Source organism: Acomys minous (assembly GCF_964271855.1).
Source record: "Acomys minous genome assembly, chromosome: 2".
Taxonomy (NCBI): Eukaryota; Metazoa; Chordata; class Mammalia; order Rodentia; family Muridae; genus Acomys; species Acomys minous.
This window is the reverse complement of record NC_140484.1, coordinates 63,982,972-64,010,174: the sequence shown is the minus strand read 5'-3', so window position 1 is coordinate 64,010,174 and position 27,203 is coordinate 63,982,972. Positions and strand designations below refer to the sequence as shown.

Genomic DNA, 27,203 nt, shown 5'->3' with positions numbered 1-27,203 from the left:
AACTCCAAATCTTAATTTAAGCAGAGAAAGTGTGTATAGTTAATTGCTTGGGATATGGAGAGAGAGACCTAGTAATGGAGAAGAGAGAATTAAAAAAAAAAAAACCTGCTTGCATGTTATATACTGGGCCACTAATAGTTGTCATAATTTTTTTTCATTCAAATAAACCCCATCTGTCATGACTCGTGGCATGATTTTCTCTCTTCTAAACAGGTCAGTTGATTCTTCATTTTCTTTCTTAACCAGTAGCAATGGTGACTGTTAACTTGTCTTTTTTTAATTCACATCAAAACATTAGCAGCTACTTTACAACAGGAGACCAGAGGCAGCCCTCTCGTGCTCCGCCTTCCACTTTGAAGGGATGTCTCCTGTGTGCATGGACCTTAGCAGTGTCCCTGCAGCTCGGAGCAGGGCTTGTGGTGCTTCTTGAGAGGTGGTTGTTGTAGTCCATCTTTAAGCTAGAAGCACAGCTGCTGTGCTTACCTCGGCTGAGCTTGGACAAAGGCAGCCTCTGGATCTAGCTTGCAGGGGTCCAAAGCAGTAACCCCTATTTACATTGCTGTACTATCTTTCCAGCAAACCTTGCTGCTAACAGTTTGATCGTTTCTCTAGTTCAATCCTGCACATGGAAAAATCACCTCCCACTAACTTCTATGTTTCTTTGCTTTTTTTTTCCCCTCTTTTATTGACTTCCTTTCCATACTGTTCCCCTCCTGATCTTAGTCTTTGACCTTTTCCCGGAGCCTGCGTTCTACTCTTACTCCGCATCCCTGTCTGTGGAGGCTGCCTGCCTCCCCTCTCCACAGAGCCCAGTGCAGGAGCAAGTCTTGTTTTCTTTAAAGCTCTCTTTACTCTTTCCTTCCCTATTCCTCTGACTTCCCATCGCTACTCAAGAATCCCCAACTTAGAAGTTCTAACATTCCTACCCCATGTCTACAGCACACTGTGTCATCCCTACTGCACCTCTTTTCTTCCCTTGGCTCATTTTTCCAGGCCTATGTATGCCTCATTCTCCACTCATGGATCACTGCTTGTAGGTAGAATAGACCTGACTTTGCTTCTTCTGACTCCAGTCCCCTGTATGCCCAAGATAACCAAGCACCCTACTGAGTTCTGGGTACATGTAAAACAATGAAACATAGTCCTCAGAAATGTGTCATCCAACAGGTAGAGACATAGCCAATGGACCCTTCCAAGAGTTACCAGGGACAAGGTGCTGAATGTGTCCTCTTGGGGATGTGAACCGCACTTGGAAACACACAGGAGGCAGCCTTACGTGTTCTCTCCTATTCACAAGTGGCTGGACAAGGTCCTACTAGGCAACATCCCTGCCCTGTGCCCACCCATCCTTCAGTACTTGCTGACTGCTATGAATATTAATACACATTATCCTTGGAGCAGAGGCCCTTCCCACGATCTGGTCAAAGAGCCTCTGTATGAGTGTGCGATATTGGTGATTTCCAAGGATTCTGTCTGCATTCCTGGGAGATCTTGGCTGTAATAAACCTTGGGTAGGAATAAGAGAAAGGACAAGTTTTCATTAAGTTTGAAGAAACCACTTCCTGGAGTTATGCAACATTTTTCCCCCTTCTGCTGATGCAAGAGAAAGAGATGGCATATATACTCACGAGAATAAGGAAATGGCCTACGAATGGGGCAAGTTTTGTGTTTAACTGTGAAGCCTAGCAGGGACTTGATGTCATACTCCGTGCAGCCATTTTGACCTACTAGCAGTAGATTTTCTTTTCCTGATGATTTCTAACTGTCTTCTTAAGAATAGGATGTAGTAGTTGCCAAATAAATGCAGAATTTGGTCTACACATCTCAGTGTCTATGAGTCATATACAAATTTCAGAGCACAACATCTTTCCTACCCCCAGCCTTCTAGCCTGCTATAGAGGAGGCACCCTTGGCCTTCGAGGGGCGAACCACATTTGTAAGGTCCAATGCACAACAGCAGACCTCGGTACTCAGTGCCCATCAAGGTCTAGATGGAATCACATTCATTTTCCATACCCCAAATGTGACTGGTGGATATAAAGTTTTACTCACTAAGTACCCTCAGTCCTTAGCAAACTCCGATCTGCCATTATCTACTAAGATATATGTACGGATAGCAAACATTACAGATAGAAGGGCAGAGTAGGGAGTGGAAAGTCACATTGGTGGACAGAGACGGGCACACCCTGACAAAAGAAGGGGCACTCAGTGACAAAGGGCCAGTTGAACTATGATGTCTCTTAGTCACTTTGCACTTGAGGGAGGTACAGAGAGCTTGGGTGGCCTTGAACTCCACTGTCAGGCTTTTGGCAGCTTGGGTAGAGTTGCACCAACTTTTTCTCCACCCAGAATAGAACTTGGCACGGGGTTCTGGGGCAGAACAAAGGCCAGGCAGGCAGGCAACTGGGGTATAAAACTCCACAGACAGACAGCTCATGTGTCAGTCTAGTAGCAGGCCAAGGTGATATTCCTGAGTGTGCCTCCATCTCAGACCTCCATGGTGTTTTACAAAGATCATGGCAAGAAGAAAGAACAAGAGTAAGATTGTATAGTCCATGAGAGCAAGCCAAGGATGAGCAGTAATGATTGTGTGTGACAGTCTGTGAGGAACTCCCTACAGACATCAGGAGCCAAGAGAAATAGAGCTCTGAGACAGTCCTTCAGTGGCCTTGCTCCATGTTCCTAGGCTTGCAGCTTTGGACGAGGACTTGAGTGTTGATGAAGAGTGTGTGTGTGTGTGTGTGTGTGTGTGTGTGTGTGTGTGTGTGTGTGTGTGTGTGTGTTTAAAACAAGCAATCTGGCTTGGCAGGAGAGGAAAATCTGAGGGCAGCTGTCCTCCCACAGAAGAAAAAGAGATGCCTTTTTCCTTAAGGATTGACCCCCTAGACTTGCTCTAGGCAATGGCACAGTTTGGGTTAGAAGCAAGGTATTATAAAAGAACAAGACCGTATATTTAGTCCCCACTCCAATCTTGCTAAATCAGTGTCTGGATGGGGAGACCAGGGAGCATTAACTCCTTGACCATTTTATGTATGTTGGGTTTTGTTCAGTTTTCGACTCAGGGCCTCACTGTGTAGCTTTGGCTATCCTGGAGTTTGCTTTGATTGACCTGGCTGGTCTTGAACTCATAGTGATCCCCTTGCCTCAGAATCCTCAATGCCAAGACTAAAGGCATGCACAGCCACACTTGGCTTCCCCACATCATTCTGATAGTGTGTTTATGAAGATAAACTACTAGCTTGTGTCTTTTGTTATTTTTCTTTCCCACTTCCTTGATTTCTTCTACTTTGTTTTTTTTTTTTAATTTTTATTTATTATTAATGTGTGTGTCTATGCTAGTACTTGATCATGCCCATGTGGAGGGTCATGGGGTGTCAATGCTGCTGAGTAAGACTGGGTCATATTTGCACGGACTCAGTGATGTCACCACTCTGCATAACCCTGGGTAAATTTGCCACATCAGTGACTTTGATAGACACAGTAAATAAGAAATGTACCCAGAGAGAGTTAATATAATACATATGAAGAGGAATGCAAATACCAAGACAAAAATAAATTAGATGAAGGCACACATTATTTTTAGTGAAGCCGTAGGACTAGCAGCCACTATTCAAACCGGCACACACAACAACCAGCGGGGAGAAGTCATGACACTGAGCTCTTAAATGAGAAGTGAAATGCAAGCTAGGGCTTAAAAGTAAGAAGCTTGTCGATCTCAAAGCTTCCAAGTCTCCATTCTCCCACCTGCAGCACACCAGCACTATATCCTAGATACAGAGTGCTGGCTGTGGGAGTCTCAAGTCCATTGGCAGTGGAATGTAGACATGTATGTTGTGTGCTCTCAAGGGGGTGGCATCAGGGGAGGGAGGGAGGGAGCTGCATGCACCACTCTACAGATTTTTTAAACCTCAGTGATGAATAGGTGGGCCTGGCACAGAGAAGAATGAAGTTGGTGTCACGCTGTTGTGTGGCTAAGGGTCCAGAGGCAGACGCTGGGTGTCTCAGCCTGGCCCAGTGAATTCTTCAAGCTGGTAGAACTCTTGCAAAACATTCTCTTGGATTTGGAAAGTCAGCTCTTGGGTGTGGGCGCCTTCATCTACAGGAAGGCAGACAGTTAGACATGCCTTCTTCCTCTGGTTGATTTCTCAAGGTTAGTCAGTTTAAAGGTATTCTTCCTTTAAAAACTCAATCTCTACCCAAGTGAATTTTTTTTTTTTAACAAAAAAAGATCCTGATTGTGAGCTGGGGAGAAGAAACAGCGCTTCGCCTCTCTATCTCTTTTCTAAACACAGAAAGGTTAGAAATAAGGTCCTATTGTCAGGCTAAAAGCAGCCTCTCCTTTTATCTCCTTTTATCATGCTTTTTTGTCCTTCTTTTTGAATGAATGAAAAAAAGAGAAAGAAAGAAAGAAAGAAAGAAAGAAAAAAGAGGCAAGAAGAGTTCCTAGCAGCCAGGATCGCCTGGATTTCCAGTGAAGTTACTGACTAGGTTTACTGTTAATAGCCTCATCAAATATTCATCGAGCACCTGTTACTAAATAGTGCGGTGGTTCTTCCTTTAAGGATCTCTTTGAGTTGCGAGTCTCCAGGTTCATCCATCCATTCTCCCCTCTTTGAAAGCATCCTTGATGCTTTAGATTAGAAGGGATTTAATAATAATAATAATAATAATAATAATAATAATAATAATAATAATAATAATAATAATAATGTACCTTCCCTTTTTCAAGTAGCATTTCCAGTTGAAAACTCAGACTCAAATTCCAGATACTCACCCCGTCTTGTCTTCCCCCCTCTCAGCCCCCCTACTGGCTCCCAGCCTTAGGTTTTCATTAGAACTACTCACCCCCTGGGCTGAACATCTTCCACCCATGTCACAAGGATCCCACTGTTAAAGATTTCTGTCATAGCTGCCCCTCCTCTCTATCCAGCCTCAGTGCCACCAGCCACCATTTGCACCAGTCAGTTCTCCCCCCCTAGCACCTTCTGAGCTGGGCTCTAGTCTGGTTATCAACACTTAGTCTTCTCATAATACATTCTTGTTGAAAGCATCTGTGAGGCCCCCTTTGCCCTTCTGGTTCCTTCTCAGAGTAGCTTGACACTGTGTCTGGTCACCATGTAATGCTAAAACCCAAACCTTTGCCAAACGTCAAACCTCAGATGCCATCAGAGCTACCTAGAATCTAACTGGTGAAAACACGTGGAAGAGATTTTAAAAGGGGACAGGTGACCAATCTAGGATAACCCCTAAGAACAATGTGTCCGGCTGGGATCCATGTCACGGGACGAAATGGACCAGGAACACAACGCTGGCAATGGGTCTGGTGTCCCTCAGAGTCTCCTCTACACAGCAGCTGACAGAGGGCCACAGCAGCACCAGCCTGTCCTGTGGCTTCTCTGGGTCACTGAAGTGAAGAGATGAACTTAAGATTTGCAAAGCTGCTTGTTGTCAGCGTTCTGAATTCCGCGGCTTTCCCTCACACCCCTCCTCGTCTGTAGTTCACTGCTTCCATTTTATGCCCTAGGCTAGATGATCAAAGATCGAACTGGAATTTTCCGTGGTAACTGCAACGCAAACGTTAAGGAACCTTTTGTCATGCCGGTAGGATTACTATTTTGTTGTTGTTGTTGTTGTTGTTGTTATTTCTTCACTTCATTGGTTAAAATAGTGGAACTTCTGTGAATGTACAATCTGCACGGATGAGCGTCTCCTTAGTCTTTTCTTTCTCAGCCTCCCTAATCCCAGGATGATGTGGCCACTGGACATATCTATGAAGATGCAGTGCTTTAAATGATCAGCTCCGTACTCTACAAAATCGGGGAGAGTTCTTCCCAAATCCCTGTGCAGTGGTGTACTGTCCCAAAGGTTTACAGACTGATTTAGAGACACAAACTCTTTTGTGTCTATTTCTTCTTCTATTTCTACTTTCTCTGTATTGAGGTTCAGTTTTCTCTCATGCCCAGCCTGAGCTGATTCTCTAGTCCAACTGAATACCCTAATGACTTAGGAGCCCGGTGAGTGAAGACCAGGAGAGGCCTCTGAAGTTCTCCCTTTTCTTAACCTGAGGCCAGGATCTTGGTTGCCTGGAGATGCCTCCCTGCCTTCAGGGGCTGAAATAGTTACATCCTCAGACGTGGTTGAGCGGTTCAAGTCTAGCCCTCCTGATGCCTTACTGCTTAGTATGCAACGTCATCCAAACACCTTGTTTATGTGAATTTTCCAAGGCCATACAAATCTGTATTCAGTCCTCAAGGTATAAGATAAACACTTTTTTAAAAAAAGGATCTGATTAAAGGTCATGATGTTTTACTGTGTTTACATAAAGATAGATTAATTTAAGTTTGAATAAAGGCTTCTCTGAACATCTCGGAACTTCATGGAGATATGTGTGTTGTCATGTCATATCAATCATATTAAATTTTGCTTTAAAATATTGAAGCCACTCCATAATGCCATGAAATATTAAAATCAAATATAAAGGTTCCACATCATAAATTATGTCAGTTAATTTTGGGCTAGAGAACACAGGTCTCTGGAGTTACAAAGAGTCCGGGGTGATGAACACAGCTGTCACATTTCTGAAGGAGCTAGGGAAAACAGTCCTTCTCCTTCTGTCTGGGGGTCCTTATGGCCCTCCATTCCCAGGAGGATGTGAGCCACCTCCATTCTGTATAATTGGTGTGGTGCCCTGGATGATCTGTTAACAGCTTCTCTGTTATGCATCTGCTTAGGCATCTAGTTGGTCAGTCTAAAGTGTTATAAAATTAAGGCCTTTGGCAGCTTCGGGCGTTGCTGCCCTTCTGCAGCAAGGCCTGTCCTGAGGCCTGCTTCGCCGCTATGCCACCGTCATTTCTGAACATCATTGTCTAAGAAGCTGCCTGGTCCGCACAAAAGTATTCTGCATCTCCAAGGGAGTGCAGTGGCTGTCCCTCTCAGTGAGGTGGCCATGCAGTGGAGCAAGGAAGGGGGTAAGTAGCTGGTCTCTCACTTGGATAGCCTGGCATTTCTCAGCCTCACCTGTGTTTCCTGGGAACTCTACTGTGTAAGGGCTCTTTCCTTGGAGATGGGTGCCTGTCTCGCACGGGCTTTCCTTCTATTATGTAGCTCTTAAATTTTTTATCTACAAAGGAGAAAACAAAAGTCAAAAATTGCCTCTTCTTTCAAGGAGCAAAATAATTGTGACTGCAGAGGAGCTCTGTGGTAAACCGAGGTAACAGGGTTACTGGACTGTCGTGGACGGGCTTGCCTTATTAGCCTGCCTCTTAACTACTAGTTATGTTTCTCAAATGGAATAATGGACTTGATTTATGTCAAAACCCCCAGTGCCTTAATCAGGATAATAAAACAGAAAGTCATGGTAACTGTTGTCATTTTAAGACACGCTTTGCTTTTCAAGGACATCCTGTCTTTAAAGAGAGGTCTTTGCATCAGGTTAAAAAAAGAAAGAAAGAAATTGAATTACTCTACCTTTTTAAGGAAAAGATGGATTTAATGAAGAAAACAAAACTCTTTAGCTCACATAATTCATGCCACATCGTGATAAGTGATAGCTATGCTAGGCTCCCTCCCTACCAAATTCAGTTCTTATAAACCGGTCCTGGAGAGCAGTAACCTCCCATGTTAAGTAGTAAACACAGACAGCAGATGAGTGGTATCTGGTGAGGTGTGCAGATGGCAGGACTTCTTCCATTCCCCCGTCTGAGCTGTTTTGTGCACGTTTGCTAATCATGCTTGTAAAAAAAAATTTATTTTTGCGAAGACAAATATGAACTTTGAGAAGGAGCATTCAACAGGATGTGAATGTAAGAAAGAGCACACCGTGAATAAACAGTAAGCCCCAGCATGTCCCGCCTCTGCGGAGTGAAAGGATTACTGTCTATCCATCAGCTTCCCAAGGCAGGATCCTTATTTATGAACTACTCATGGGGCGTGATCCAGCTTTTATGATTTGAATGCTATTTTTTTTTTTAAATCAAGTCCTTAGCCCTGTAACCTTGACTGTGCCCCGAATCGGGTTCTGAAAAAGTAACAACCACCCCCACCCCTCCCCATATCAAGTCATTTTTCAAGAGAAAACCTTCAAGCTGCTGACCTCAACCCTGTGCTAGCCCTTGCCTTAGTGCTCTGAGATGATCTCGTAGGTTCTTAGGGCTTCGCCTGAAGTTCCTTCCCACTCTTGACAGTTTCACCTCGGGATGCTTCGGCTGAATTTCAGCACCCAGGCAGACAAGGTCAAATTCAACTGCTTAGCCTACTGCTTCTAGCTCATGGGCCCAACAGGGCGGCCAGTCCCCCAGCCTCAGACCTGCACCAGGAGAGCAGAAGGGACGCAGAGCCTGGGCTGCAGAAAGCAAAAGGCACCCATTTCCTCCCCTATTTACTCCAGGGGCTCCCCTCCTCCCCCACTCCTGGCATTCCTTTATCGCTGGCTCCATCTCCTTGTGGCATATTTTCAGGGTTGTAGAATGTTGAGGTCACAGGAGAGGCTCCTTTTTTTTTTCCCCAAGCAGCTGAGATGCCAGCCTGGAACCCTGAGCATGAACAAGCAAGATGTGCAGTCTTGTTCTTGACTTTGGGCTCTAGTCTCTCCGCTCCTGCTTGGAGCTGGCCCCGTCCCCTCCTCTCTCCTGCCCTCACCAGCTCCCGAGGTTCTGCAGCATAGCTTGGTTTCCCACGCTTCTGCAGGTTAGATATGAGATGCCAGGTACCCAGAAGCTCAGCGGATGCAGACCCCGGCCCGAAGCTCAGAGAAGGTGCCAATACCAGTAACCTAGAGAGGAGACCAACGTTTCACGTGGGCATTTTTGTGCTTTGGTCTCTGCTCAACACCAGGCGGCAGGGCCCCTCTGCTCAGACTTATCCCCCCCCATCAACCTGAAGTTAATCAGCTAAACTGTACTTAGCAGTTCGCTTTAGTTTGGATAATACTTTCAAAACCTCGAACGTTCCAGGGAGATGGTCATTCCCCAGAGCCCATCCCCACCCCCTCCCGCCTAGTTCTGCCTGGCCAAGGATGCCCTGTGCTCACAAGGCTGTGGCGTTTGTCTAGAATAGATATCACATTCCCGCTCCTCGGAGGCTGTCGCCAAAGTTGCCAGATACCCCTGGGCGACTAGGTCCTACCAGATGCAGTTGCGTAACCTCGCCCCCCACCCCCGCCGCTGCCCGCCACCCTGTCTGCACTCGCTACACCCGCCGGTCCCGGACCCAGGCGAAGCCGGTTTAGGGGCGAGTGCGTGCGCAAGAGTCAGGGTCTGCGCCCATCTGCCCGAAGTCAAGTGCAGCGGGCTCTGGGGTGCCGGAGGAGGGCATGCTGGGCTCAGCTTACCTTTGGCTGCTTACTGATAAGTGGAGGTCGGCGCAGCGCCTGGCTCGGGCATGTCTTGCCGCGGACCCTGGCAAGCCTGGCGAGGCACGGAGCACTCGGGGCAGAGCATCCACGGCAAAAAATCTCCGAGCTCGCGCCGAAGGAGGCTCGGCTCCGGGGACTTGGCCAGCTGCGTTCCCGCCGCCCGCCCCCTCCACTGCCACCGGCTCGGCCCGCCCGGCCCGGCCGGCCCCCGCGCCGCAGCTCGAGTCCCTCTGGCTCCTGCTCAGCGACGCGCGCGGGGAGGCAGTAGCTTGGCCGGCTCCGGGGACGCCCGCGCGCTCGCCCGATCGCGGCGCGGCGGAGCCAGCCACAGCCACCCGGCTCCGTGCTCCTCAGATGTCCTCATTTACTGCAATTGTCTTCAGCGAGATCCGGGAGCCGGGGCCGGGAGGAGGGGGCGGAGAGGGGGAGGGAGCAAGAGGGGAGTCCTGGCCGCCGCTCCAGGTCCCAGCTACTCTGTGGAGCCAGGCGACCAGGGGACTGAAGAGAGGGCGCCCTGAGCTGCGCGCCCGCCGCCCGTGCGCTCGCCTGTCACCGAGGCGGGCGGAGCCCCCGGGCCCGTGGGGCGGGGGTGGGGCGGGGGCGGGCCGGGCCGCGTGCGTGGGGCGGGGGCCGGGAGCGTGAAGGAGCCCCTCCAGCCAGAGCGGGATCACGGGCAGAAGGAGGAGGAGAAGGAGGAGGTGCTGGCAGCAGCCTCTGGCTGCCGCCTGCGCGCGGAGCTCCTCTGCCACATCCTCGGGTTTCTGGGCTGCAGGCGGCGCTGCGCGGCCCCTGGAACTTGTTGAGTCTACCCAGGAGCCAGCTTAGGCAGGCGCTGGGACCCTCTTGATTTCTCCTTCTGGAGAGGGTTGTTTGCAGGGGACCCTATTTTGATGGCTTCCTGTGGTGTCAAACAACCTACTCCCGTTGGGTAATCAATGCCCTAGATGGGAGTGGACCTGGGGACACTCCGCCCGCCCCCCTCACCTGCATATCTGCCTTTGGAGAAACTGTGGGTCAGGGACACTCTTTTTCATTTCTAAGTCTGTGACAAACCAGGAGCCCACCCTTCAAATAAGGAATGGAAGAGAAACCTGCTTAGTGGCCTAGGGACAAAGAGAGTGGCCTGAGGAGCGGGTCTGTTGCATGCTGACAATTTGTGGACATGCAGAGCAGGGATCTCTACTGTCCCTCTTCTGGACCGCCTCGTCCCCCTCTCTCTCCCTCCCTCTGGAGAAGCAGCGGGAGGAGGTAGGGGATTGTTGTGTTTGTTTTGATCAGAGAGCAGTACACTTGGGAAAGAGATTTCTCTAGCATGAGCAGAGAGAACAACTCCCATTACTTACGCCCAAATTCCCCAGCTGTTGTAAGCTCTCCGCTGCAGGTTTGGGCTGAGTGGCAGACACTGGGACTAAGTGTCCCCGAATACAGGTCCTACCTAGAACATACTTGAAAGTACCCCCCACCATTTACATGGCAGTAAGTTTTGGCTGTTGAGTTGGGAGTACAGATGGGAAATGCTCTTCCCCGCCCCCCCCCCCCCACTGCCGCATGCACATCTTGCCAGACAGGAGATAGGCTCTAGTTTGTTCCTGTATATCCCTTTATCCCTGTGTCCTATCTTAGTACTCCAGGGCACTTCGTTGCTCTGTTCTCATACTGCTCTGTGAGCTGATAGAGCCTAGCTCCTGTTTTATGTACAGGAGGCTCTTTTGAAAGGCTTTCTATGAGATGCCATATTATCTATGTGAGGTGGTGAGCTCCACCACCTTATAATAACTTACAATTACACATAACTTCTCTTTGCAAGTCTCTCTCAGTAGCCCCTAGGATACGGACCCATGCTCCTAGATAAAAGAGTTTTCTAGATGTACCACTAGGCCCCAGCTGGATGTCAGGGACCAGAGCATCTGGTCTTGTGAGAGCACCCAGCTGCAGGCTCAGGGCCTCTCTTATGTATACCTGGGCCTGGTGGTGGGGGTGGGGGTGGGGGTCTGCCAAGCCTGAGGGATCTAGACTCTGTCCCTCCCACTCTTTAAAATGCCCCCTAATTTTCCTAATTCTGACTGATAGCCCCTTTACCTACTTAGCCCAGGAGCTGTTGGGATCTGGCTTGGGGAAAAGGCCTGTGTGTTGGCTGCTTTTATATCAACTCCTCACAAGCTGGAGTTATCTGAAAGGAAGGAACCTCAATTGAGAAAACTCCTCCATAAGATTCAGCTGAAAGACATTTTCTTAAAGAGCAGTTGATGGGGGGAGGGCCCAGTTCACTGTGGGTGGCACCATCTCTGGGCTGGTGGTCCTGGGTTCTGAAAGAAAGCAGGTTGGGCAAGCCATCAGGGGCAAGCCAGTGAGTAGAGGCCCTCAGTGCATGCTCTCTGCATCAGCTCCTGGCTCCAGGCTTCAGTCCTGCTTAGGTTCCTGTCCTCACACCTTTTGATGATGAACAGTGATATGGAACTGTGAATGAAATAAACTCTTTCCTCCTCGGGTTGCCTTTGGTCATGGTGTTTCATCACAGCAATAGTAACCCTAACTAGGACAGCCTGCAAACCTGAATAGATTCCACTATCCAGATGAAACCAGAAATGGGGGGTGGGGGTGGTAGGACTTGGGGCTGTGTAACAGCAGATAGCCTGACATGCCCCCCCCCCCAACCACCAATGTGCTCTTACATCTTTGGAAACTCTCTGTAAAGCTCACCATATTCTGAATCCATAAATTTAAAACTCACTTTCTATTTCTTAACTACGTCACTGGGAAGCTGACAGACAGTGCGGTAATTGGCACCAGTGATGATGGAAACTAAAGGTTGGGGGGGGGGGCGGGGGTTCTCTGAGCAAAATCAGGCAGATGGAAAGGTGTCCAGAAGAGGTCGGAGTTCAGCCACAAGTGTCACTGTGAGCTAGTTCGGGTCTCTAGGGACAGTGTCAGTGAAGATTCCCCACAACGGCTGCCTAGAGGAGGGAAAAGAGGAAATGCTATGGTGGCAGGTCGGAAGGTGTTCTAGATGAGCCATGGCTGCTCTGTTCTTCATCTGTCGCTAAGTCTATCGCTGTCCTGCTTTAGATATAAAGTGCTCCTACCAGGCTCACTTGGTCCCCAGCTGCTGTTGATGTTTGGAGAAATTATGGGAGCTTTGGAAGGTGGAGTTTGTCTGGAGGAAGTAGAATGCAGGGGGTCAGGGTATGGGGGTAGTCCTTGAGGTTTCTACCTGGATTCCTCTTCCCAGCCCCCTCCTGGAGGTCTGAGAAGTCCCAACTCCATATATTTATGGCCATGTCACTTCTGCTACCTGGAATTAGCCTGCTACCCCACCTTCCCCATCATGATGGACCACACCTCTAGACCACACCCAAACAAACCCTTCCTCTTTAAGCTGCTTTTGTCATGAATTCTGTCTCAGTAATAAGCCAGCCACTGGGACACTTTTTTTTATTTTTAATGGATGAACTCATTTACCTAAGTCCGCCATCACAAATTGAGGTATGGATGAGAGTGTACCTCACTGGATTGTTAACTTGGGACTGACTATTCCATGTGGGTAAGGTTGCTGCACCTTCATGCTCAGCTCCTTAAAGCAAGCCTTGTGTTAGGGGCTGTCTGGGGGGAAGAAATTCTGCCCTTCTTGCTGCCCATGGATGCTCTTTGCATCACTGTTTTTGCATGGACAGAACAGATGTATATATTAAGGGTTTATAATGAGTCCTTATGTTCAGCTTCCTTGGAAAAAGAAAGTGGACTCATTTTAGGAATCAATTAGGTATAAATTGGTTTCTTAGATTTTTTTGCTTCAGAATTTTGCTACAAAAGGTAGTCTTGCAAAAGAGAAAATAGCCATTTTAAAAGAGATTTCCCACAGGTAGAGGCATCTAGAGAGTAAAACTACAAGGAAAGCCATGCTGTCTAACCCACATAGTCTGTTTCTTTGACTTTCTGGAAGTGCACACATCTTGAAATCCCAAGCCAACAAATGGGTCAGAAGATGTGGCCAGGCTAACAGGGTACTTGTCAAGCATGTGCAGCCCTGGGTTCCATCCTCAGCCTGCAGAAGCCAGACCTCATGGTATATACATGCAAACTCAGTGTGTGAGAGGTAGAGACAGAACACTTAGAAGGTCAAGGTCATCCTTGGTTCTATAGCAAGTTGGACATAAGCCTGAACTACCAAAACCCATCTCAAGAAAAAACAAAAACAAAACAAAACAAAACAAATCAAAACAAAAAACCCAAACCAATAGTATACTGACTGTGTGTGTGTGTGTGTGTGTGTGTGTGTGTGTGTGTGTTCGTGTTCCAGAATGTCCCAGGCAGTTTTAACTCCAAACTGAAAGTAACCTATATATCTACTAAGAAATACATGGGTTGGAGTTTCTTGGTCATGTCAAAGTGTGTAGTATTCCCTAGAAACAACCACTACAAAGAAACGTCATTCAGAACAAGGGTGTATATCACTAATTTGCAAGAGAGATATCCAGTGGTTAAGAGACCAGGCTTTGAGTTGCAGCACTCAGATGACTCACAGGTATCTGTAACTTGAGTCTCAGGGGCGCTGATGCCCTCTGCTGGCCTCTGAGGGCACTGCATGCATACTGAGCACAAGACATGCATGCAGGCAAACTATCCATATGCAGTGAATGGATAAAGACTGTGTGTATCACAGGATTCATTCAAGTGGAGTCCAAGGAGAATGTTTGTGGTGCTTGGTATGATGCTGCCAGCTACCGTTGGAGACTAATGACACAGCCTGGGACCTCCTTGCGCATTCATTCACATATATGACCCAGGTGTTGTTTCACCTTTGTATTTTGTCTGAGCGTTGTTGCTGCATCCTCACCATGCCTTATGAATACATCTCTTTAAATGAAGCAGCTTATTCACTAGTGAGATGAGCTTCTATTGCTGAAGCCAAAACCCAAGGGAAAGGAAGGGCTCTGCAGACTCCCTGCACACTTAGCTGTGGGTGAGAAAGTTCTGAGCAAAGCTGCCACCGAACCCTGGCCCTCCTGACTCTCAGATGCCCCCGTGACACAGCTCACTTGGAAATGATTTTTCCCACCTCCTACTTTAATGTTCTCAACTGACTCAAGGTGGGACTGTCTATGGTGAGCTGTTTTCCCCCCTCCAGCTCAGAGGCTGCTGCTGCAGACATGGTGGACCCACAATGCACTTCGACAAAGCAGAGGGAGCTCAGGCTGATGAGCCCCTGTTGGGTGGGAGGAGTAGCTCATGCAAGCTCTGCTTTCTCCCTCAAGTACAGGACAAATATGATGCTCAGAAGACCTTGCAACCAGGCCTCCCTTTAGCCCAGGCGACAGGGAGACCCTCTCTACAGTCATTTCTCTTGCCATCTACTTTCTGCTTTCTGGACTTGTATTTTGCTTGCATCTCCATCTGTGTCAAGCTTCCTATCCCCAGTTGCCTATTGCCCTGGTCACTAGATGTGTCTCTCTTGGAGGAGAGCTGCTTGAACACCCTTCTGAGGCTCCTTTCCCCAGCTGCCTGTTCCTTCCAAGATGAGAGACCAGAGATGGTTTATCAGCCACTAATTTAATTAGTTTGGGAGACGCTGAACACCTTGAAGATCGGTTAGAATCCTCCCAGCCCAGGTTTCCTAAACCAATCAGTGCAAATAGAACTTTCTAAAGGAGATGAGATGTTTTCCCTTTTAAAGAGGATGTTCTTGGTTTTAGCCGCCCTTTGACAACTGCAGCAGCTGTGCTTGGTGAGGAAGGATGGAGCAGGCATGTACTCTTGGCCTCTGCCAAGCCTTCAGGTGCTGGGCTCTCATCAAACCCCAGGCAGCTGGACATGGTCGTTCATGACTCTAATTCTAGCTATCTGGAGGCAGAGGCAGGAGTTCAAGGCATACAGAGTGAGACCCTGCCTCCAAGCAACAAAACAACCCAGGCTTCCCTTCGTAGGTTTGCCATTTTTTTCCCCACCAGCATGCACCAAGGAAGCAAGCCTGAAGTAGCTATTTGTCCTGGTAGCGGGCTACCCTATGGCAACAACAGGGTTTTCTCACCATCCTTATCCAATCCAAGATGTAGAGAGGTAGCTATTCAGGTAGCTGGCTAGAGTTTTTGCTGCTGCTGCTGCTGCTGCTGCTGCTGCTGCTGCTGCTGCTGCTGTCACTGCCATCTTTCTAAGCCTGCTGCAGCTCAGCTGCTATAAAACAGTGCATCTGCCCAGGCCAAAGAGGACACCTTTAACCAGAACTGGGTCAAAAAAGGATAAAAATTGCTCTCAAATTTCAGGGCATGTCTTCCAGTCCACTCTGGGTAACACTGTCCTCTGTTCTTCCTTCTGAAGTCTGTCCTTGGGCAGAGGCTAGGTGGCATCTTGGGGACATTGCAGGGAGCCTCGAAGTCACAGTCGGGCAGGGTGGCATTTGTCTTGCAGCATCAGGCATTGGGGTTTCTGGTTTTGTCCTTGTTTGTCCCTAGCCTTCCCAGGCATGCAGGAGGGGGTGGGACAAAGGGAAGGAGACTGAAGACAATGAATGTCTGCTGTTCCCTTTGTTTTGCTGTCTCCGCCCCCCCCTGCACCCCTCCCCCCACACCCCTGCACCCCTGCACCTCTCCCCCCTCCCCTCAACTCTTCACACTAGATGTCTGTGATGCTCCACTCTTGTGGTGAGCCTGCAGCCTGTTGTGCCCCAGAGCTTTGTGTAATGTCTGCTTTTGTCCCCACGAGAGGGCCGAGGGTCATGAAACAGATAGGAATGAACTTTCCACAGATGTTAATCAGAAAAGGCAAGCAGTTTCTCCAAGGTCACACAGCCAGGAAGCGCTGGAGTCTAGACTCCAATGCAGGCCCTGCACTTTGCCAAACTGCTTTGCTCAGATCCTTATTTTTATCTGCCCTTGACACTGCTGTAGAATATAATATGGTAAGTTAGTGTACTTTGACTTGGGCTGGGCATCGTTCAGGGGTGAGGGGTGTCTCTATCCACTCTAATCCCCTTGCTGGTACTTACCTACCCTAAGTAATACCAAAGACCTTTGTCCTGAGCTAGCTGTAATGCTCCATCCAGGCCACCATGGGAGCAGTCCAGTGCACTCATGGGACATACGCTGACCCAAGTCAAGTCTTTTGCCTCTGCTGAGCTCTCTGCTGCAAGCTGCTAAGAGTCTGGCCAAGTTTTTTTTTCCCCCACTTCCTTAGCTAGACATCCTCCTCTCACTGTACCTGTCATTTGCACTTTAGAGTGAAGCCAGGCATGGAAACAGCAATAGACTCGGATCCATTTTATATTGCATAGCACTCTGCTTGCCCCATATGATTTCAGTGACATTATCACACATTGTCTTCATCGAATGACAGTTAGTAAAATGATCCGTCCCAGCATACATGTTCTGTGTACACCACAGTGCCCTTCTTCAAATTTTTCTGTGCCACATGTAATAAAGTCATATCACTGTGGCCTTTACAGATGATACAGACTTCTTGCCTGCTTTAATTCCTGAGCCCCAAGTAATTTGGACAGCATTTCTTCCTGCTCCTCCTCCTCTTGCTCCTCCTCCTCCTGCTCCTCCTCCTGCTCTTCCTGTTCCTCCTCCTCCTGCTCCTCCTCCTGCTCCTCCTGTTCCTCCTCCTGCTCCTCCTCCTCCTCCTGCTCCTCCTCCTCCTCCTCCAGTAGCTTGCTGGGCATATAATTCTAATTGCCCACCCTTGACATTTTGATACTCAGTGTAATAAATTATTTTGCTAATTTGGGTCTAGGAATTGATTACCTGACTTAGGATGTTGTGTTTACTGGGGAGTCTGGATGCCGAGAGTGGGAAGGCATGACTTTTGTTTTTAAGTGCCCAAGTCCGCATTGGAATAGTATGAATGTTTTTTGTAAATATCTATTTATATTTGGTGACCTCTAAGTCCACACAGAGATTTTCAGTTCCATTTTTTTAATCATTAACATGCTTTTTTTTTTCATACTATAAATACTTGAGGATTAGATGAATAGGTCGTTACTATAGTCCTTCTGAGCTACCAGCCAGGGATTTCTTCATTCAGCCTAATCCTGTTCATGGTACCTTAAGAGTGTGTTACACTCCAAGGAACATGTGTTTTCAGACCTCACTTCTCAGTGTTCTGCTGCTAGTTCCAGGGTGCCTTTAAGCTAAAGTAACAATCAAACATTTCTATGGACACATTTTATGTGCAAATTTACTCCCAGGATTCAAAGAATAGCATGGGAATGTGTTTGGAAATGCTGCCTCCCATTCTTCATTTGTAAATAGCTAGTGTTGAGCATTTGAAATGCGTCTAGTTAGAATGTGATTCTGGACCCCTTCCTTGCAGCGGTCACAGCCCTTTGCTGCAAGGCACTTCAGTGGGCGTCTTCCAAGCTTCCATGCATCTGGAAAGAAGGAAGAACCATGAGGTTCTTGGGCTTCCTTTTTGGGGGGACTGGAGGTGGTGGTGATAAAGGCTTTTTTGTTCTTGGCACCCATTGGCTGAACATTTCAATAGATTAAGCAAAGAAACCTGAAAGTCAGTGTGCTTTATTGTGTATGATATATACATGTATATGAGAGAGAGAGAGAGAGAGAGAGAGAGAGAGAGAGAGAGAGAGAGAGAGAGAGAGAGAGAGATTATTTATATATCCTCTTGCTTAGTGTAAAGATAGCAGGCAATCCAAATTCATTCTGAGTGTGTTTTCAATGTGAATCTCCAGGTTTTGTTTTAGAATTTATTGCCTACTGAAAAAAATTTTTTAAGTTAAGCAGTTTATAAACAAATGGGGGAGGCAGAGGGCAAGTCAGGAGATTAAAATAGATGTTGTCCTTAGTGGCCACTGGGGGCTCCCTTCAACCCTCAGTGTTTGTAAGTGATGAAGCTGAGCAGTTCTGAGCTCAGGTCTCTCTGCTCATTTGAAAATGGATCCTATGATTACACTTGATGAGCTTGAGAAAACAACAACAAAACCGAAAGAGTCACTCATTTATTAGACATCTCGGACTATATTGTTAGTTGCAGAAGTTATAGTAAACGATTAAGTTTATTGAAATTTATTTTGTTCCCTGCATTCAAGTATGAAAACAAAATAATTAATTTTAATGACACCTTTCCCTCTCCTTCCCAACGGAGTAAATATTGTCACATGAAACTGTTGGTGATGCTTTCAATTCTCTTAAAATAAGACTTCTGACTCATTCACACTGTGAAAATGGTGAAGAAGCAACCTCTTCGCTTGCAGGTTCATGTTACCGCCTCTTTCTTTTTTGGTCTCCGGGTGTTAATGAAGAGTGCTTGGTTCTGGAACTTACTCTGCTGCCAACTCCAGCATGGACAGAAGAGTGAGACTCCAAGTGCCTAGTTCAGCTCTGGGGGTTCAACCTTCTGGCTCCATGCTCCCCTGCCCTTGCTGTAGACAAAAATCACTTAAATTCGGTTTGATGTGGTAGAGAACAGCCAATTAGGACAGAGGGTGAGGCAGATTGAAGCTGAACTTTGCCTTGCTGTGTTGGCTCTCTGCCTCATCTGGATGAGTAAGTGGCAGAGGTTGACCAGATGTTTCCAACCTGAGTGCTGAGTAGCGGCTTTCAGCTGAGGATAGCCACAGATGCTACTCCACACAAGATTGAAAATGTACTTTAAAGGTTGTGAGATCTCTAAATGATGATGATGATGGCATGATGTGCAGTATGTGAGTATGACATATACACGTGTGTGTGTGTGTGTGTGTGTGTGTGTGTGTGTGTGTGTGTGTGTGCATGCAATGGCAGCATGGCTTCCTATTGTGAAAATGCTAGCACACCTGCTATAACAGATGACTTTTAGAGACCGTTTTCTTCCTCCTCCAGGCATGTGGGAAGAGCCTTGTCTCTAGCAGTGTCCTGAGCCTGGGACTGCTAATGGTGTCTGAAGACTCAAGAACAGGTTGCTTAACACAAGGAAGATTCCTTGTCTGTGCCACTTTGCAGTGCTCTGTGAAGCTGGAGCTTGTTAATACATAGTTTGCAAAGGACTCGGGGCTGTCTTCGGATAAACTGCAAGTTTGGGAATCTAAAGTCTTAATTCTGATGGCAGTAAAGGCAAGTTTGGGAGGCATCGGTCCACCACTCTTTCATTGTTAGCCAAGTCTGGGATATTGTCTGGGCAAGTAAGAGCTGCTCCTTCCTTCTGCCCCAGTCTTCCTTGCGCTGTTCCTGCAGCTGCCATTCTGTTCTCTGTAGGCTGTACTTCAGGGAATCTATGGGGTCTGCCCTTTCCTTCTCCTTCATTGTGGGACTATGTTAAAAGTTCCTAGCACCAAGTGCCAGTTGGAGAAGCAAGTTTGGGTGTGTCAATGTACAAGATAAAGTCAAGAATCATACATAAATACCCTTCCCCTGGAGCGAGAAGGATTCAGAGCTGTCTACAGAAATAATCTGATAAAGCAATTCACCTATAGCCATGCAGAACACGGCTGAAGCTGGCCATGTTTGCTGTCCAAGCTGTACAGATAAACATGGATGAGCCCTAATGAACCATTGGTATTTGGGGAAGACTTGAAAATACTGTGGCTTTGCCCCTCCCAGGGAAAGAAAGCATCTTGCATTCTTGCACATACTAAAGGTTTGGAGGATTCTCAAGATGAAAGTGAACATTACTCAAGCATTGCTCAAAAGAATCCTTTGTAAAAGGTGCCGCAAACTTTTCTTTAAAAAGTTAATTAAAATATCTTAAGACTTTATGGGCCATAACATCTCTGTTATGAAAACCTGTCTCTGCTGACGAAGCAGAACAGCTTTAGAAAACACCTTTTAAAAGCAAAAGAAAATAAAACAAAGAAGCTGGGTGGGGTGGCGTATGCCCTTAACCCTAGACCTCAGGAAAAAGGTGGATCTCTGTGAGTTCCAAGCCAACCTGGTTTACATAGTGAGTTCCAGGAGAACCAGGGATACATAGAGAAATTCTGTCTCAAAAGAATAATAGAAAGGAAGCAAATATGTTTAAAAATTGTGTTGTATTTTAATTCCAGCAAAAGGTTCTTTGCGGGGCTGATGCTATGGCTCGTTGGTTAAGAGAGATCACTGCTCTTGCTGAGGGGCCAAGTTTGTTTCCCAACATTCATACTAAGCAGTTTACAGCCCCCTATAACAGCAGCTACAAGAGATTCAGCACCCACTTCTGGCCTCCATGGACCCCTTCACATATATGTACGCACACACACACACACACACACCACAAACAAACAAATTTTTTAATGAGAAAGAAAAGAGGCCAGATTTAGTGCATGCACACATATTTCTTAAGTACCTATCCCATTTATATCAAAAGTTGTTCAACCCATTTCCTGTACCATGTATGGGCCCCATGGCGATTTTAATGAAAATGACCCCTATATGGCCATAGGCAGTGGCACTATTAGAAGGTGTGGCCTTGTTGGAGGAAGTGTGTGACTGGAAGTGAGTGGGCTCAGATGCTCAAGCCAGGCCCAGTGACACCCTCTCTTCCTGCTGCCTGCTGATCTGGATGTAGAACTCCAAGCTGCCTCTCCAGCGCCGTGTCTGTCTGCATTCACGTTGCCATGCTTCCTTGCCATGACGATAAGGGACTAAACCTCTGAACTACAAGCCAGCCCCACCTAGTTAAATGCTTTCCTTTATAAGAGTTGCCATGGCCATGGTCTCTTCACAGCTATAGAAACCCTACCTAAAACAGGCCCCAATTTTAAGAAGGACTTAAATCATCCTAGGAAAATAGCCTCTTTTTTCTCCTTTGTTTCTGACTGCGGTGCATTCTAGACCAAATCCACCTTATTTGATGTGTGTGTGTGTGTGTGTGTATGTGTGTGTGTGTGTGTGTGTGTGTGTGTGTATGTGTGTTTATGGAGACATTCATCTATTAGTATTTGGATAACAAAGATAACAAATGACACAATTCAAGACTTCAAGAGTTTTAGGGAAAACCAAATGAAGCAACAACTACAAAAGGTGGAATTTTTTTTTCTTTTTGAAAAGATTTAGTCAGAGAGAGAGAGAGAGAGAGAGAGAGAGAGAGAGAGAGAGAGAGAGAGAGAGAACGCCTTTGTAGGTTTATATGCACCATGTACCTGCAGGTGCTCTCAAAAGCCATCACATCCCCTAGAGCAGCCTTATGTGGGTGCTGAGAACTGAGCCCTGGTCTTCTGCAAAAGTAGTAAGTGCTCTTAACTGCTGAGTCATCTCTCCAGCCCCTGGAGTCTTTCTCAATGAGAACCAGAGAGCTGTGCTTTCCTGGCTGTGCAGAGTGCTGTGCCTCTTGGAGATGAAGTGCAGCCATCGCTTTAAGAAGATTTGTGTGCACTGAGGCTGTTTGCTCCTCCAGAACACTAGACAATGCTGTTAATATTGGATTTTCATCTCTAGTTGATTTATTTAAATGTTTCACACACCCAAATGTACTGTCTTTGCTATAGGCTTTTAATATGGGATTGTTATGATGACTGATATAATATATGGATTTTTTTGTTTTGATAGTTTCCAAACAATTGAGATAAATAGTTAAGTTTCTATAATTGTTTCTTGTAACCATATGAAAAATTATTAAGCATAAGCTTCCTATTTTTTTTAACTAGAGTAAGAATCAATAATCAATCAAATGTACTTATTAAGTTTATGCTCAATACTATTATTCCAGGAAGCTGAGGTGCCCTGACCCTGCATCATTTTGTGCACGTGTGCGTACGTGTGTGAGTTCATTTATGTGTTCCAGGTGTGCCTGTGCCACAAGTAGGAACGCAGAGGTCAGAGAATAGCACTGGGCATAATTCCTTACGTTCCTCCTTGTTTGAGACAGGCTCTCCTATTGTTTTATGGCTGGATGGCAGGATGACACCACCTCCTGTCTCTGTCTTCCATCTTCCCCGCTGAGGTGGAATTACAGACAGGTTGCAGTGCCTGGAGACACTGAGTTCTGGAGACCCACAGGTGTGCATCAAGTGCAGGTATCTGGCCCGCCCTCGATTTATTTTAAAGCAAGCCCCAAATGGGACATGGTCCTCTGTGCATTCCCCAGGCATCTTTGAGTGTTTCCACCCCACTTTGGAAGTTTTCCACACTCTTGTCATCTGTTAGTGCTTTGTGGTGTCCCCTAGGGATATTTCTGAGTTGCTTCCATTGATTCTACTCAACATCACCATACATTAGAATCAGTTCACTCTCCTTAGAGCTCTGACTTACCAAGGGGTGGCCAGCACTGGGGCTGCCTCAGATGATGGCTCTCTGTTTACCTCGCTGTGAGGACTTACCTACCTACACTGCATTTTCCTAACTGTGTCTAACCCAAGTGCCGTTTATTGTGTTTGAAATCCATCTGGATTCTCGGGGCCATTCTTTTCCATTTTTCTCTTCTTCAGCCCATGAGTGCTCCCTATGAGAGCTGGCTTCCTGGTCCCTACAGAGATTTCCAGGATGACTCTGAATGCTTAACTTGCACAGGCTAGATTCTAGACTGAGCTTGCCTTTGGGGTTTTAGAGTGAAAAATTCAAGTGTGTTGGAAGCATAGCGGAGTACCTAAATTGAACTTTCCTGAAAGAGAGCCAACTCTGGGGCCATTGCACAATGGACTGGGTTTTTTTTTTTTTCAAGAATGAAGACTGAACGAAAGAACAGGGCTTGGTGGTGGAACCTGAGAACAGGTGAGCTACAGTGTAGACTATGTTCCTGTCCTTGCCTTCTGGTTTCCGTGGCATATACTTGAGGTGAAGGGCCATCTCTCCTCTGTTGTCAGAATCCAATGCTGAGCTGGGGTGTCCCAGTACTGCCTGTGAGGTGGGTGCTTAAAGGGCAGGAGAACTGCCAAATCCCCTCTTCCCTTAAAATGATGGATTGGGAAAGTAGATAAGGAATAAAAGTACAAAACAACAACAAAAATGATTGACATCCACAAGGGCTCCATCAAAAACAGTGTAAAATTAAAGAGTTTCCCACAAGGGTGCAGTTGAGTTTATGGGAAGAACGCAAGTGTCCCTGGGATTTTGGAGGCAATTCAGAGGTATGTTCGCACTGCCTCTCAGTCTCACCCCCACCTAGATGTGTGGACTCTGTGAGCTGGCAAAAAAAATCAGCCAAGAGCCTCTTCGACACCTTCATTTTTAACTTAGCTTAGCAGGCCTGCCCCAGTCTCCTGAGTCTCCAAGGATGCTGAGCATTGGCTAGGGAACCCCCATACTTAGCTGTGGTCCCTACAATTGGTTATAAATCTCTCTTTTTTGCCAGTCTGTGTCATTATGATTCCCTGCCAGTCTCCCTGTCTGTCTTTTTTTTACCCCCCAACCCGGGGGCGGGGGGGGGGGGGAAGAAAGAAAGAAAAAGATTTCTTCTCTCAGTCTCTTGGTTTCCTCGCTGAGAGAATGAAATTTTTTATGTAGTCTTAAATTTGGTGGTTATTGCCCCATTACCTATGGAAACTACTGTAAAGACCTCATTCAGCTGCCATCAGCACCAGCCGTAGGCATCATTTGTGCCACGAAAGGTGGCCCCAGTGCTCAGCTTGCAGAGAATGGCCCCTGCTTGGCTCTGCAAATGACTCCCACTGAAGCCTTGGAGAGCCTAGGACGTGACATGCGGCATTAAGGAGCCGTAAAGGGACCGAGGACTGAGAATTTCTTGTGGAAATGCGGTACTGCTTGCGATTTGATGATGTTGGAGTCAGAAGGGGCTCTCTGTGAATGTCAGCAGGGAGCTCCCGGACGACCAGGGTCTGTATCTGTAGGGAGTCGGGCAGGACATATTCTTTCTCCTGAGGCTTCTGGTTTATGGGGGGTTCAGTTCTCCTGTCTGGCACTTTCTCTGCATGGAAACTGCTTCCTGGGTGCCATCCACCATGGCTGTGGTCTGCACCAAGGCCAGGCCAAGCCCTTAGGTGACATCCACCATGACTATGGTCTGCACCGAGGCCAGGCCAAGCCCTTAGGTGACATCCACCATGGCTGTGGTCTGCACCGAGGCCAGGCCAAGCCCTTAGGTGCCATCCACCGTGACTGTGGTCTGCACCGAGGCCAGGCCAAGCCTTTAATTGTCCCATCCAGTCCCCTCCAGGGGGGAAGCCTTGGCTGGCAGAGGTTACAGTAGGTGATGATGAATGCCCACCCCTCCCCCTCTTCCCTCACCCTCTCCTCCTCCTTCCCCCTTCTCTTCTCCTCTTTTTTTCTCTTCCTCTTCCCACCTCCCAAGATCCTACACCTTCACGAACTTTCCTGCATAATACAAGTTCCTCTGTAGGCATTACATTAAATATAGTACTACCGAAGCTTGGGATCGTATTTTCTGAATATGTGACAAGTCACCTAATGACTTAAGAATGTCACATCATCCGTTTGATTTTGCCTTACTTTCTTTTAATCTGTTGCTTGTTTTTATTACATTTATAGAGAACAGAGGCAGGCAGGGGCCACAGGATGCATGTGGAGGCCAGAGGACAATTTATGGGAGCTAATTGTCTCCTTCCCCCAAGTGGGTCCTGGGGATTTGAACTCAGATCGTCAGGCTTAGCAGCAAGTGCTTGTACCTGCTGACCCGTCTTGCCAGGCCTTTCATTGTTTTAGTTTATCTAGGACACTTCACAGGACTTGTCCCCTCTCTGGAGTAAGTGTGGATTAGAGTACTGCTGACTTTGCAGGGATTAGCTGGAAAGACAGACCTCTAAAAGCACCCCAGTGGACAGATCTTAGTCCTTAAAGGCCCCAGTTGGCCTGGGAAGATCCAAGAGAAGTGCAGGGGAGCCAAGTGCATCTTGCTAGGTAGATGGTCTTTCTGTGTCTTGTGTATCTATCTGCATGACATACTTTCACGTGCCTCCCAAGTGAAAGTACCAGGATTTGGGGCTGATGCCCTCAAGCATCTGGAGAGAATTTGCTTCCCCTGGTACTTACTGACCTTGATAGTCCTGCTGGGCACTGCTTTCTTTTCTCACAGTCCGCATCGCCAAGTTTGAGACTCTGGGGTCTGGACTTAAGTCTCTGAACTCTGGTTGCTCCTGAGAGATAGTAACCAGTCTTAGTGCTTTTAATTCTTGTCAAATTCGCCTCTGACATTTAACAGCCTTTATAGTATTGAATTTTGAAGGTATTGATTTTTCTATAGTAGAAATTATGGATTAGATAATTGGCCAAATAAGAAAAATCCTGATACCATAATTTTCTTTTTAAAATGCACTGACAGGAATGGGCTCATTTAGTGAAGAGTAAATGTCTATCTGTCTCCATCTGTCCCCGGGGTGGGCACTCCCACTGTCCCTCTGTCCCTGGATTGGAGTCTACACCGTCCCTTGAATAGTCGATGAGACCAAGTGCCTGCAGTCCCTCATTGTTTTTCGCCCTGTCTTCCTCTCTCTATGTGAAACTTATTTCTGTCTATATAGTGAGCTGTGGGTCCTGACACACTGCCCAGGGGCTTTTGTTTCATATATGTCACTTCTGCTATTTGAATCTGTAAGTAAAATTAAGTCCACTTTGGCTAACCCAATTTCATCTCCACCTACAAGGAGTATGTCTGGTGGAAAAGTTTGTACCTATTAGCCAACTATGATGGTTAGCCAAATGAGTTCTACCATTTCCACACTGGGAAACTCATAGGCAATTCAGTAGAAGCTAGGCCTCAAATTTTGAAATTTGAACATTGCCCAATGTATGAATATACAGCACAGTCCTTTCTTGTAACAAGCCTAGTTTTCAGTCAGCCCCTCACTCCCCAAGGAAGCCATGTGCAGTGTACGCTGCACTGTGTGGCTAAGCTGGGTGCTGGGAGACTGTGTGTGTAGAATATTTCAGTTTATGCTATCTTTGTGGTGACCACGTCATAAGTATTAAAAAGCACCTATATTTTCATGCTGCTCAAAACTAGTTTCTGTCATTATGGTTTCAGAAGTCAGTTTTATCTCACGTAACTTTTAAAACTACCTGTTTAAGTTCTTGTACAAGTTTGTGGGCATGCACATTTTTTTTCAAAGACTGACAGAGAAAGATCTTCAGGGAAGTGAAAGCCTTTAGTTCTGGCTCACTGATTCTGTCCCTGAGTCGTCTGTGAGACAACATTCAGTAATGGAAAGGGTTAAATTATTTCAAGAATTGTGTCTCTCAATTTTTTTTTTCTGAGACAAGGTTTTCTCTGTGTATCCTTGGCTGTCCTGTACTCCCTTTGTAGACCAGGCTGGACTCAAGCTTACGAAGTTCTGCCTGCCTCTGCCTCTCTGAGTGCTGGGATTACAGGTGTGCAGTACCACGCCTAGCAGTCTTTTTCAAATCTTAGAAAGGAAGGAAGGAAGGAAGGAAGATGGAAGGAAAATGGTTTAGAAGCAAACAAACACCAAACCAGCATGCGAGGATGCAGTTGCCTTCGTATTTTGCACGTCAGTTTGTACTTGCATGCGCTTGGGTGAATATACAGTTCCTGACTCAGGAAGTATGTCTCCCTTAAGGTAAGCAGCCTTTGATCGTGCAGGCAGGTGGTTACTCTGGAGGGCCAGGCTTCCCTCTCACGCACCTCCCCTCATTCCCTGAGCACCCCACATGCTTCCCAGTCACCTGCTAGGTCTAGGCCTCTACCGTTCCTAGCTGCCTAGCAATTCAAAAGCAGTTGTCTCCTGTAGAGATGCTCTGACGACTTCTTCGGACTATTCTCCAATGAAGGATGACTTTACCAACTGCACTCTTCCGCCCTTCCGTGACAGGGACCTTTTCCTTAGGGACTTTTGAGAGCTGGCTTGTTTGGTCCACACGATTTCATCACCATCCCCTATCCCTCTCTTTGCCAGAAAGGGTGCACAGCATCTCTCTTGCTTGCATGCTGACTTCCTGCCTCTCACAGCGATGGCTCCCAGCTTCTTATACTCACTTCTTTTCGCATGAAAAGAACATTTCTCTCTAATTAAAATATTGAG

The 27,203-nt window shown here is 46.9% G+C and overlaps 2 protein-coding genes across 4 annotated transcripts in view; one reads left to right on the top strand and one right to left on the bottom strand.

Moving 5' to 3' along the window:
- The window catches only part of INSYN2A (inhibitory synaptic factor 2A), a 61,452-nt gene extending 51,540 nt beyond the window's left edge, over positions 1-9,912 (bottom strand). The window contains exon 1 of one of the 2 annotated variants that reach the window (XM_084751126.1): positions 9,329-9,912. The gene's annotated coding sequence lies outside the window, so the exon portion shown is untranslated. The remainder of the gene's footprint in view (positions 1-9,328) is intronic. The other variant, XM_084751125.1, reaches the window with a different exon arrangement.
- Positions 1-27,203, top strand: part of DOCK1 (dedicator of cytokinesis 1) — a 502,641-nt gene that overhangs the window by 262,540 nt on the left and 212,898 nt on the right. The window lies entirely within an intron of this gene.